A 12,391-nucleotide genomic window follows, 5' to 3' on the forward strand; every position below is an offset into this window, starting at 1 on the left:
AACAAAACTTTGAGGAAGGCAATTTCTGTGAAATGAATGTGAGCCAGACAGACATTATTAGTCTGTCTCTGATTATTCGTCTCTGATTAGAAGTACAGTTTATTTTTGTCTGAGAAACATTTATTTTTGCATCTTCTTTGCCCCAAATGTTTGCATTTAAACTTACACTTCATACATATATATACACACACACATACATACACACATTTCCCTAGGTTCTGAGATAATATGCCAGCAAACTGTGTTGAAAAACGTGCATTTCTTCCTTGAAATAGCAATTAAAAAGCAATGTTGCCTACAAAAGCTTTGCAAATACTAGAGGACCATGTTGAAAAACACACCAATATTTGCAGATATGATGGGCCAGTTTGTATATTGGCAGAAAGGTCAGCTTCGTTCTACTTAAATCAAAGCAGCTATTGCAGTTTGTTAGCTATAGCTCTGGCAGCATCATCCTTGTTACCATATATCAAATATTTGTGTGCCTGGGTCTTGTTTGCATGAGGGTTTGCAAAACTGTTGTTATTCATAGGAAAATAGGCATTCATGCACAATTGAGCACAGTCATGTCAGAACTGTTCACCTGGACCGCTCATATAAAATAGCTTTTGTGCTCTGGACTGACACTGCTGAGAAACACACAAATTATAGCACAACATTTTTTAAAAAATCTAGCTGCTGGCTTTGTCACAGTAAATGACTATAACAGCCTCATATAGAGCCATGAGAAGGGAAAAAATGTTAATTAACAGTACCAAAAAGCCATTAAAAAACAAATGTAAAACATAATGGAATGCTTACATGTAATTGTTAACAAGGGAATCTAAGGCAGCACACCACACACAGATTGTGTCACTGAGCTTATTAGACACACATGCACATATATACAGAACATATTAGATGAGTTCTGTATCAGAGGTGGTCCTTCCACGAGGTGATGTGAGGCTGTTACTTCAAGTGGTGGATTATTGTTCACTGTCAGGATGGCAAGATATCCCACCACCACCTCACCTGCCTTCCTTTGCTGCACACCATCATCACTGAATGAGCTTTCTTTCTTTGGTGCCTGCTGCTACATCCTTCATATGCTGCTGGGGTGCATGAAGGAGGAGGAGGAGGTGCAGGAGGAAGTGTGCGTGCATGTGCACTAAGTCAGGTGGCAGCTATTGCTGATGAAAAAATAGAGAAAGTGGGAGAGAGGAGTATGTGCATGAGCGACAACATTTGGTGCCTTGCCTCAGACACATTGAGGTCTTGGACTGCCATAGTCTATTCCTATATGCATATGCACAGTTTCATGTTGTATCACTCTGAACTTCTTAACACATGACATTTTCACTGTAGAGTAAATACCAAGAATTTATATGACCAACAAGACAGCTCCATACATTATATGGACAATATGTTTACTTGGTGAGCCATGGTGTTTAGTGCACCAAATATGTAAAATGTGGATGACCTACATGTGTATAAAGATAAAGTTGTGCCATCAAGTCGGTGTCAACTTCTGGCGGCCACAGAGCCCTGTGGTTGTCTTTGGTAGAATACAGAAGGGGTTTACCATTGCCACCTCCCATACAGTATGAGATGATGTCTTTCAGCATCTTCCTATATCACTGCTGACCGATAGAGGTGTTTCCCATAGTCTGGGAAACATACCAGCTGAGTGGGGATTTGAACTGGCAACCTCTGGCTTGCTAATCAAGTCATTTCCCCACTGTATACATATGCCCATAAACACCCATGCCCACCTATCTGAGAAACCTGGCAACTAAGTGAAACTGTGCTTTAAAGAGAGCCTGCCTATTTTGCATGCAGTGTTAAGTATCCAGCCCCATTTGATGCATCACCTTTTCTGAACATTGTAGTCTCACTGTATTTTCAGACCAGGGATGGATATCCACACAGGTTGGTTTTCTTCTTCTTCATGCAGTAGATTTTCATAGCTTATGATTTTAATATTTTACAGATTAAATAGCATTTATTTTTGAATGGGACATTAAAGTGCTCAATGTCTGCTGTCTCATGTCCTATATGAGTAAAAAGGCAGTGATCTGGGACAGCTTTCTGCCTACTAGGGATTTCTGATGCAGCCCCTTACTATGAAGAAAGCTGGGTGCCAAATCAACCATTTTAGCAGTAGAACCAACCACAGGAACAACAGAACTGATGACTGCTGGTTACTTTAGTTTTGGTGCACTTGGTCATATGATATGGGGGGGAGGAGTTAATATAAGAATCCTGCTGGATCATGCCAAAGATCTGGCTAATCCAGCATTCTGTTTTCCAGGAATTCCCACAGACATCAGTCAGATATCTCTGGGAAACCCACAAGCTGTATATGGAGGCAATAGCCCTCCTTATCTATTGCCCCTTCATAACAGTATATACCTTTAAAGATGGAGGTTCCATGTAGCTGTCATGACTAATAGCCAGAAATTGAGTCCATAGGTTTGTTTATATCTCCGTGAAAAGGCATCTGAACAAGCAGCCATCATCACAGCATGTGGCAGCAAATTCCATATGTTATCCATGCACTGTGTGAAGAAATATTTTCTTTTGTATGCCCCAAATCTACAGCTAACGTTTTTGTGAAAACAACCATGTTTAAATTTCAATCTTGACATGCATAATGGTGGATTTGGTTCCTTACACAACACAAACAGCACAATTGTTTCAAGGCATTTAAGTAAGGGAAGATGACAAATTCCACATGGACTGAACAAATAAATGCTTACTTATCCCCTTACAAAAAAATGTATTTATTCTTTTTTTGGGGAAAACAATCCCTATTAGAAAATTGCTTTTGGAATATCGCCTTTTATTATTTGAAGAGATAAAGCAGAGTGGCAAGTGCAACAATGAAAACTAACTATTTAATCACAGTTCCCCACATTCTCTCTCTTGGGCTAACGTTCAGGCGACAGAACAATCAAAATGTACAGAATTGGATACAAACTCGCTATGGAATTGAGCCATCTTTTAACATCTGCCTCACAAGGGAAATGTTACCAATCCAACCCCAGTGAAAAATATATGACTGATGGACAACATGATAACTCACTGCTTTCAGTGGGAATTGAGATGACAAGAAACAGATTTCAATTGTTGCTGAAGCTTTTTCATTTACTGGACAATGTATCTGCCAAGAAATGATGAAAGACAGGATATGATACACAGCCTCCTTCTCTCTCCACCTGCACAAAATCCAGACCATGGGTTACAGTTTCCTGTATACTCTGCAGAAAGTTTGACATGTGGAACTTCATTTCAAATGAGCTTATTTAATTCCAAATCCAGGCAAATGAACTGTGTCTCTATAGGGACAAAACTGATGTTACATGCAGATGCAGGTAATCCCTCCCCCCCAGCCACCCCGGCCTGGGGTTTTAAAAAATCAAAAGCAGGTTTGGTGTCTGTACCTATTGCACCAAGGAGACAAAGTCAGTTTTGCACACTTCAAGATATGGTTCTGGTTTAGAGGCTGAAGTACAAGTGGGAGCTACGATGGAGCTAGGAGTGATGAGACTGAGTGGCAGGACAAAACTGGACAGCAGGATGGCAGGAGCTGAGGGCTGGAAAGACAAGCAAAAGCATGGAAGTGAGGCAATGACCTGAGGGCTGGCTCTAGAGGAGCTCACAGTATAGAACTGTTGCATACAGTGCCTAGCTGATATGTGGGAGCTTATAAAAAGAACAAGAAGCCACACTTTCCTAGACTTAATTGGGTCACAATTCTGGACCTGTACTGGGGTTTAATCCCCTCTCTCCCTAAGCAGGCCCATAGGAAGGGATTTCTTGGGCAACCAGAAAGGCTTTCCTTCACCACTTCTGGAGCTCATCCTTGATGTGATACAGCTGCTGCTCTTGGGGGCAATGAAGAAGGATCTGGAGCATGTCCAGGCACCCAGATGGGAAGTAAATTTCCCAGTATCTCAGGCTCCTGAAGATGAACATTAACCAGAGGAATAAGCTCCAGCTGTGGTCACGTAGTCGATGCCTGAGGCACCTGCAGAGGGCCAGAGCCTACTCCTTCCTGGAGGTCTCATCAGGGTCCAGGCAAGGCTGGCTCCTGATACTCAGTCTGCTTAAGTGAGAAGTGGTGGGGCTGGTGTGTATGTGCTTAGCCTTTGCTCTGTTGGCAAGTTTCCTGTTCAGAATTGCCCTCACTGATTTTCTTATGAAAACACGATAACATATGGGATGCACCAAAAGAGCACCCACTCTGACATCAGCAGTAGACATACCAATATGCTTTCAGGGCATCCTTTAATCCTGTGAGGGGTGATCATTTGAACTATCCCTCTACACGTGCTTCAAAACCATGTAAATGATATGAGGATAAGTTTAGAGGGGAAATTCAAGTGAACGCCCCCCTTACACGATTAAAGGATGCCCCAAAAATGTGTTGGGATGTCTGTTGAAGATGTCAGGATGGGTTCTTGCTCAGCACATTCCCAATCTTATTGCATATGCAGGTGGCCAGTCGTCTGAACTGGCTCAATATGTATCTTTCTCATGCAGAGGGGTGGTGGCTGGGGGAAATTTGAGTAGAAAAATAGCCGCCCGGAAAAGGATTAAGCACCCCTCCTCCTACCAAATCCGCTTTTCATTAAATAGCAAACACTGAAAGTTATACCTGTTTGAAATCTCTAATTAAGCCCTAAGGGCATCATGAAGAAAGAAAGGATGATTGAATAAAGAGAGCAGAGGAATAGGAGTCCAAGTCACAAGATCTTTATCTTCTTTCAAGTTTGCTGAAGTTGTTCTGTGTGATGCTGAAGCCAGTAACATTTCTGTGCATATGCCTGTCTATGTGAAAAGGTGTTAGAATAATGTATATAACAAGGAGGGTAGTGAGGATTCAACCATTCATGCCTGAAAAGCGCTTCAAATTTATTAAATAAAATGCAATTTAAGTGTAAATTATTGCAATATTGTTATGCCTGTAAATATAGATTGTGTGCGCACACAGGCACAATAAAATGCGACTAACTATATGGTTGGAAAATTATGCAGATGGTAGTGCAGCAAACTGATAACATTGATATTAGCAACTGACAGTCTGACTAGTGTGTGAGAGAAAGTTTTCCTTGTCATAGGAACACCAATGCCCCTAAATAGATGGATGTCTGGTGCCACAAATTTGTGATGGATTCATGTCAACTTTTCTGTATGGACAAACCAGAGAGAAGTTCTCTTGTGAGATCCCAATTGAAATGAATGAGATTTGGGCAGAACTCCACACTGGATTGTGTTATAGAGCTGGTTATATCTCCATATCCCTATTTCTCCCTGTTCTTGCCTCCTCTGAAATTGGGGAGAGGTCACAGAACTTGTACACTTGCCTTTGTTTGTCATCCCTAGTTCTGAATCTAGTTCCATACAACTAGTATGTGGCTAGACCTGATTATCTATATCTATATCTATATCTATATCTATATCTATATCTATATCTATATCTATATCTATATCTATATATGCTCTTAGCACCGAACTGATTTGAACATCCTAGTTACCAGCCTTTGGTAATTATTTATGAATGGAAAGCAATCTGATTATTTTCATTCTTCTATGTAAGCCACCTTTGGAAGCGATGGATAAATAGGCAGGATGCAATTTTTTAATACATAAATAAAATGTAAGGTTTATTCTCTGACCTATAGTTACCTGACATTTTTTCACCCCATTCATGGATGTACTGTCCAAGCTGGGTTCCTTAGACACTTTATAATGAATGGCATGCATTTTCTGTCAAAAAGAAACTCTGTTTATTGCTATGTGAGATAATCCTCTTTGCAGACTTAAATGTGACTGGCAATATAGAATGCCTGATGAATGCTTATTATCATTCATGAACTGTGAAATATTTGCATTCCCTGTGATTAAAAAAACACAATCATATTTCACCTTGTACATCAAAAACTTTGGAATACTGAAATATCCAGCCTGACAGGCCAGTAGAAGATGATTAAGAAAACTGTGGACAGGTAAAACATGGTTGGTGGATAGTGGATTTAGGAGTCATATGCCAGTGGGAGTTACAGCAAGGGAATATTTATTATTATTGGGATCTGAACTAGAGATAAATATAAGATTTGTAGCAGATGTAGGGGATGTGATTCTTTCCCTTCTAGCTTGATCCCCAACGAACATAAAGTGGCAGTTACTCGAACAAGAAACAAATAAGTATATCTACCAGGCAAATTTAATTTTGGCTGTGCCACACCCTTTATGGCATGCCTGCCGTCTTCATGAGACATAGAAAAATACCAGATGCATTAACTGCTTCCTTTTCTCCCTTTCTGCAGTTGTGATCAAAGAGAGCTTTTGCGGCCACACAAACCAGGCCATGATTTGGACCTAAGACATTTGAAACCTTCCAAAAACTGCTCTCTCGTGCAGTGTTTCTTCCTTAATTCTTAGTGCACTCAAGTATAATGAGTAAGTCCAGTGGAAATTGATACTTGAAGTGATTCTCTCCTTGCTATCAGTTGTTTATACCAGACTGCAGGATTTCATAGTTATCATTTCTGTTTTAAAATATCAAAAAACAATGGGGTTATGGCTATTTATGCCATAATAAAATGACAAAAATATTTTAGGATTGAGAAGGCTTAATTTAAATGCTTAAAAAAATAGGAAAAGGCATGTGTGTGTGTGTGTGCGTGTGCATGTACACACACACATACACGTATATAGTGTGTTGACCACTGCATCTGCACAATACCACAGGCAATTCTGTGGTACTAGTCTGCACAACAAACTAAATTGTAGTGATCTGGGATTACAGGCAGATACAACAAATGTTTCGGATTAGGATTTCAGAAGTATTTTTCCCTTTGGAAACATTTGCATATATCTTAGCTTTATTTATAGTATTAAAACAAATATCCTAATTTACCAGCACATGGGATAGTAGGGCTGCAAAACAAGTAGTCATGATGACCTCCATTTTCACAGATAAAGCCCATTATATTATTGATAATCCTGTACAAAAGAGTCTGGTAGCCATGGGATTATGGATAATACCACTATAGGACTTTTCCAGACAGATATTTCCCCCGTGGCTGGTTTGGGGCTGTTATACGCAAACAGAGCAGGTGGAATTGTACTGCAACAAAGAACTACCAGAGTGCATGAGATCTTTATAGAACTGTAGATGTTTGGAACTGGGGATATTCACACATTACACTGTATGCCCATACAACTGTCTGTACACTGGTACATGTTTCTGTGTGAATGACTATGCAAGCATTCACTTCATAAGTGCACTGGGGACTGGGCCCCTCAAACAAAAAGTATAGATTGTGCACAATCCACCCTTGCTAACTTGGCAAAGAGGCACATTTTAACGTGATGATTCTCTTTATTTAGCAGGGGGAGAGTAACTGGCCCTATCCACCCCCAGCACAGTACCTCCAGTGACTGTTGCTGGTGTCTACCTTATGTTTCTTTTTAGATTGTGCGCCCTTTGGGGACAGGGATCCATCTTATTTATTTTTTATTTCTCTGTGTAAATTGCCCTGAGCCATTTTTGGAAGGGTGGTATAGAAATCGAAATAATAATAATAATAATAATAATAATAATAATAATAATAATAATAATAATAATTATTATTATTATTATTATTATTATTATTATTATTATTAAATATTAGCCTTCTTAGTTAACCTTATCTTCAACCTGTGTCGAAGATAATGTACATATGTACATATATAATTGTGAGTATATAACAGCTACAAAGACTGCACATCTGTACAATGTAGTATGATTATTCTCACTGTAGTACAGGCAGACCTCAATTTCCACAGATTTGCATCTCTGCGGTTGGGTAAAAGACACCTTGGCATATGGGGGGGGAAGGAAAAAACACATCGACCTCATGTATCCATGGGTCAGGGGTGGCCGGAAATGACTGCAGAGGTCATTTCTGGTCACCATTTTGTGTTTCAGAGTCTCAAAATCGCTCTGTGTTTTTAAGGGGGGGGGGCTGGTGATTTTCAGGCAATTTTGATGGCACAGCACAACTCGGGGAACCAGCAAAGCATAGTAGGGAGCACCCCGTCAAAAATTTGGCCCATTTTCAATCATTTTAGATTGTTTTCCCTATGACCAGGAATCTAATCCCCACAATCCCATAGCCCCAATGACCTGATATTCATGGTTTCTGTATTTGCAGTTGCAGCTGGGAATGGAAGCCTCGTGAATAATGAGGTCCTCCTGTACTTGCAATGATTCTGCAAGCCCTCTGTAGTTTACACTTGCAAGGATCAACATAGTTGTACTCCAGGTGTTTCTGGATGAGACAGATTATTGAAATCTCTTTCAGACTACTTTGAATCAATCAAGTTTCAGGACAGAAACTACTTTGGTCTCCCTGGTTGGATGATCTGTGCCAGGATAGCCAGGGTAGTGTGACTTCGATGCTGTTGAACGTTTCAGCAGCTTTCAGTACCATTGATCATACTATCCTTTTGGGTCACCTTGCTGGGTTGGGGCTGGGAGGCATGATGTTACAATGCCTCCCATCCTTTCCGGGAATGTATTCCCACTTCGGCAGGGGCGAGGGGCCTATTAGAATGGTCCGCCCGAAGAGGTTACTGGATCCAGTAGGATTCCAAGACTCCTTGGAGGGATTTAATGTTGGCTCTGCTGGTGATCCTGTTGATGCCCTGGTTGAGAACTGGAACAACTTGCTCACCAGGGCAGTAGACACGATTGCTCCTAAGCGTCCCCTCCGACCTGCTTCAAAACTGGCCCCTTGGTATATGGAAGATCTATGGGGGCTGAAGCAGCAAGGTAGGCGACTGGAGCGCAAGTGGAGAAAAACTCGACTCGAGTCCGACAGATTACGACATGGAGCACATTTAAAGATCTATGCTCAGGCGATATGTGCGGCAAAGAAGCGGTTCTTTTCTGCCCGTATTGCCTCTGCGAGTTCACGTCCGGCGGAGTTGTTCAGGGTTGTGAGGGGACTAGTATCTGCTCCCTCTCCCTTGAACCAGAATTTGGAGGCATCAGTTACCCGCTGTGGTGTGTTTAATGCATTTTTCGCAGACAAAATCTCTCAGATTCGGGCCAACCTAGATGGAGACTCCACAATTAATTTGATGTCTGAACTGGAGGTGTCCGACAACTCCTCTTATGCGATTCGACTGGATCAATTTCAGTTTGTGACTCCTGATGATGTGGACAAGCTGCTTGGAGCAGTGAGGCCTAGCACTTGTCCTCTTGATCCTTGTCCAACATGGCTTGTTCTATCTAGCAGGGAGTCTGTTGTAAGCGGCCTGGTAAAAATCATAAATGCTTCTCTGAGGGAGGGCAGGATGCCTCCTTGTCTTAAGGAGGCAATTATTAGACCTCTTCTAAAGAAGCCTGTGTTAGATCTCTCAGAGTTGAGCAATTATAGGCCAGTTTCCAACCTCCCATGGCTGGGCAAGGTAATTGAGAGGGTGGTGGCCTCTCAGCTCCAGGCGTTCTTGGAGGAAACCGATTATCTAGACCCATTTCAAACTGGTTTTCGGGCAGGCAATGGGGTGGAGACTGCCTTGGTCAGCCTGATGGATGATCTCCAATTGGCAATGGACAGAGGAAGTGTGACTCTGTTGGTCCTCTTGGATCTCTCGGCGGCTTTTGATACTATCGACCATAGTATCCTTCTGGAACGTCTGAGGGGGTTGGGGGTGGGAGGCACTGTTTTACAGTGGTTCCGCTCCTACCTCTCGGATAGATTCCAGATGGTGTTGATTGGAGATTGTTGCTCTTCAAAATCTGAGCTTAAGTATGGTGTCCCTCAAGGCTCCATACTCTCTCCAATGCTTTTTAACATCTACATGAAACCGCTGGGAGAGATCATCAGGGGATTTGGAGCTGGGTGTTACCAGTATGCTGATGACACCCAGATCTACTTCTCTGTGTCAACTTCTTCAGGAGCTGGCATATCCTCCCTAAATGCCTGCCTGGAAGCAGTAATGGGCTGGATGAGGGAGAATAAACTGAAGCTGAATCCAGATAAGACGGAGGTACTTATTGTGTGGGGTTAGAACTCTAGAGATGATGTTGATCTGCCTATTCTAGATGGGGTCACACTTCCCCAAAAGGAACAGGTTCGCAGTCTGGGAGTACTTCTGGATCAACGTCTCTCCTTGGTTTCTCAGGTTGAGGCGGTGGCCAGGGGTGCTTTCTATCAGCTCCGGCTGATACGCCAGCTGTGCCCGTTTCTTGAGATCAATGACCTCAAAACAGTGGTACATTTGTTGGTAACCTCCAGCCTGGACTTCTGTAATGCGCTCTACGTGGGGCTGCCTTTGTACGTAGTCTGGAAACTTCAGTTGGTTCAGAACATGGCAGCCAGGTTGGTCTCTGGGTCATCTCGGAGAGACCACATTACTCCTTTGTTGATGGAGTTACACTGGCTGCCAATAGGTTTCCGGGCAAAATACAAAGTGCTAGTTATAACTTATAAAGCCCTAAATGGCTTAGGCCCTGGGTATTTAAGAGAGCGTCTTCTTCGCTATGAGCCGCACCGGCCGTTGAGGTCACTTGAGGAGGTCCGTCTCCAGTTGCCACCAACTCGTTTGGTGGCTACACAGAGACGGGCCTTCTCGGCTGCTGCCCCGAGATTGTGGAATGCGCTCCCTGCTGAGATACGATCCTCCCCATCTCTTGCAATTTTCAGAAAACAGCTGAAAACACACCTCTTCAACCAGGCTTTTTCACCTTTTAAAAACTTGTTTTTAAATAGTTCTGAATATTTAATTGTTGTTTTATGATGTTTTTAATTGCTAATTATTGTTTTATGTTTTATAATTTTTGTTTTAATGATTAATTGATTTTAATGGTGTTTTAATGTAAACTGCCCTGAGCCTTTTGGAAGGGCGGTGTAAAAGTTTTAATAATAATAATAATAATAATAATAATAATAATAATAATAATAATAATAAAAAAGGTGGTGCTGAGGAATTGTTGCTCACTTCTTGATCTTGGGCTCATGGGGTGCCACAAGGCTCTATATTATCTACCATGTTTTTCAATATTCCTTGGGTGATGCACCCATATCCTCTCACAAAGAGGATACTCTTCCAAGGGTTTGGGGCCTCTTAGTAGTGGGTGATTCGATCATTAGGGGCATAGAGAGATGGGTCTGTACCTGTGTGTAGACTGCACGGTTACTTGTCTGCCTGGTGTGAAGGTTGCAGACGTCATGCTGCATCTAGGTAGGCTGTTAGGCAGTGCTCAGGATGTCAGCTGTTGTGGTGCGCGTTGGCACCAACGATGTTGGGAAATGCATCCGGGATGACCTGGAAGCCAAATGTAGGCTGCTAGGTAGCATACTGAAGTCCACAACCCCCAGGGTAGCATTCTCTGAAGTGCTACCTGTTCCATGCACAGGAACAGTGAGACAGGTGGAGCTGAAGGGTCTCAATGAGTTTATGAGATGGTGGTGCTGGGAAGAAGGGTTTAGATTTGTTAGACACTGGGATACATTTTGGGGAAAGTGAAGCCTGTACAAAAGGGATGGTTTGCACTTGAACCGAGATGGAATTATACTGCTGGTGCGAAAGCAGAGCCAGCCTTAGTTTAGCTCCTGAAGGGGCTGCGTGGCCCCTTTGGGAGTGAAATTCCAACTCCTGAACGGAGCCTCAAGGCTCCGTTCGGGAGCCAGACCACGCCCCCTGCGTCTTATATTAGATGCGGGGGCGTGGCTAACCCCCACATAAGATGTCAGATGCGGGGGGTGGGGTCAGTGGGGCCGCCACCACAGCCGCACACAGGCCGCCGGCTGTCAGGCTCCGCCATTGGACAAGTTATATATTTTTGCTAGGAGATTGGCAATTTCACATTTGAGTTCCTTCAGAACTCTTGGGTGGAAACAATCTGGCCCTGGTGATTTGTTAATTTTTAGAAATGTCACTTCAAATTTGTCCAATTCCTTGTCACCTCAAATTGGCCCAGTTCCCCAGCCACTAAACCTGAAAAGCTCACTTCTGGAGAGGGTATATGGTCAGTATCCTCCACCATGAAGATAGCTGCAAGAACTTACTCAGCTTCTCTGCAATCTCCTTATCCTCCTTAAGAATCCCTTTCATGCTCTCATAATCTAAGGGTCCAACTGCCTCCCTGGCAGGTTTTCTACTTCTGATATATTTAAAGACATGTTTGTTATTCCCCTTGACTGACACTCTAGCTATATGCTCCTCAAACTTTCTCTTTGCATTCCTTATTGTCTCCTTGTATTTCTTTTGCCAGAGTTTATGTTCTTTCTGGTTCTCTTCATTTGGACATAGGAACATAGGAAACTGCCATATACTGAGTCAGACCATTGGTCTATCTAGCTTAGTATTGTCTTCACAGACTGACAGCGGCTTCTCCAAGGTTGCAGGCAGG

The sequence above is a fragment of the Hemicordylus capensis genome, chromosome 5, assembly GCF_027244095.1.
Source record: "Hemicordylus capensis ecotype Gifberg chromosome 5, rHemCap1.1.pri, whole genome shotgun sequence".
Classification (NCBI taxonomy): Eukaryota; Metazoa; Chordata; class Lepidosauria; order Squamata; family Cordylidae; genus Hemicordylus; species Hemicordylus capensis.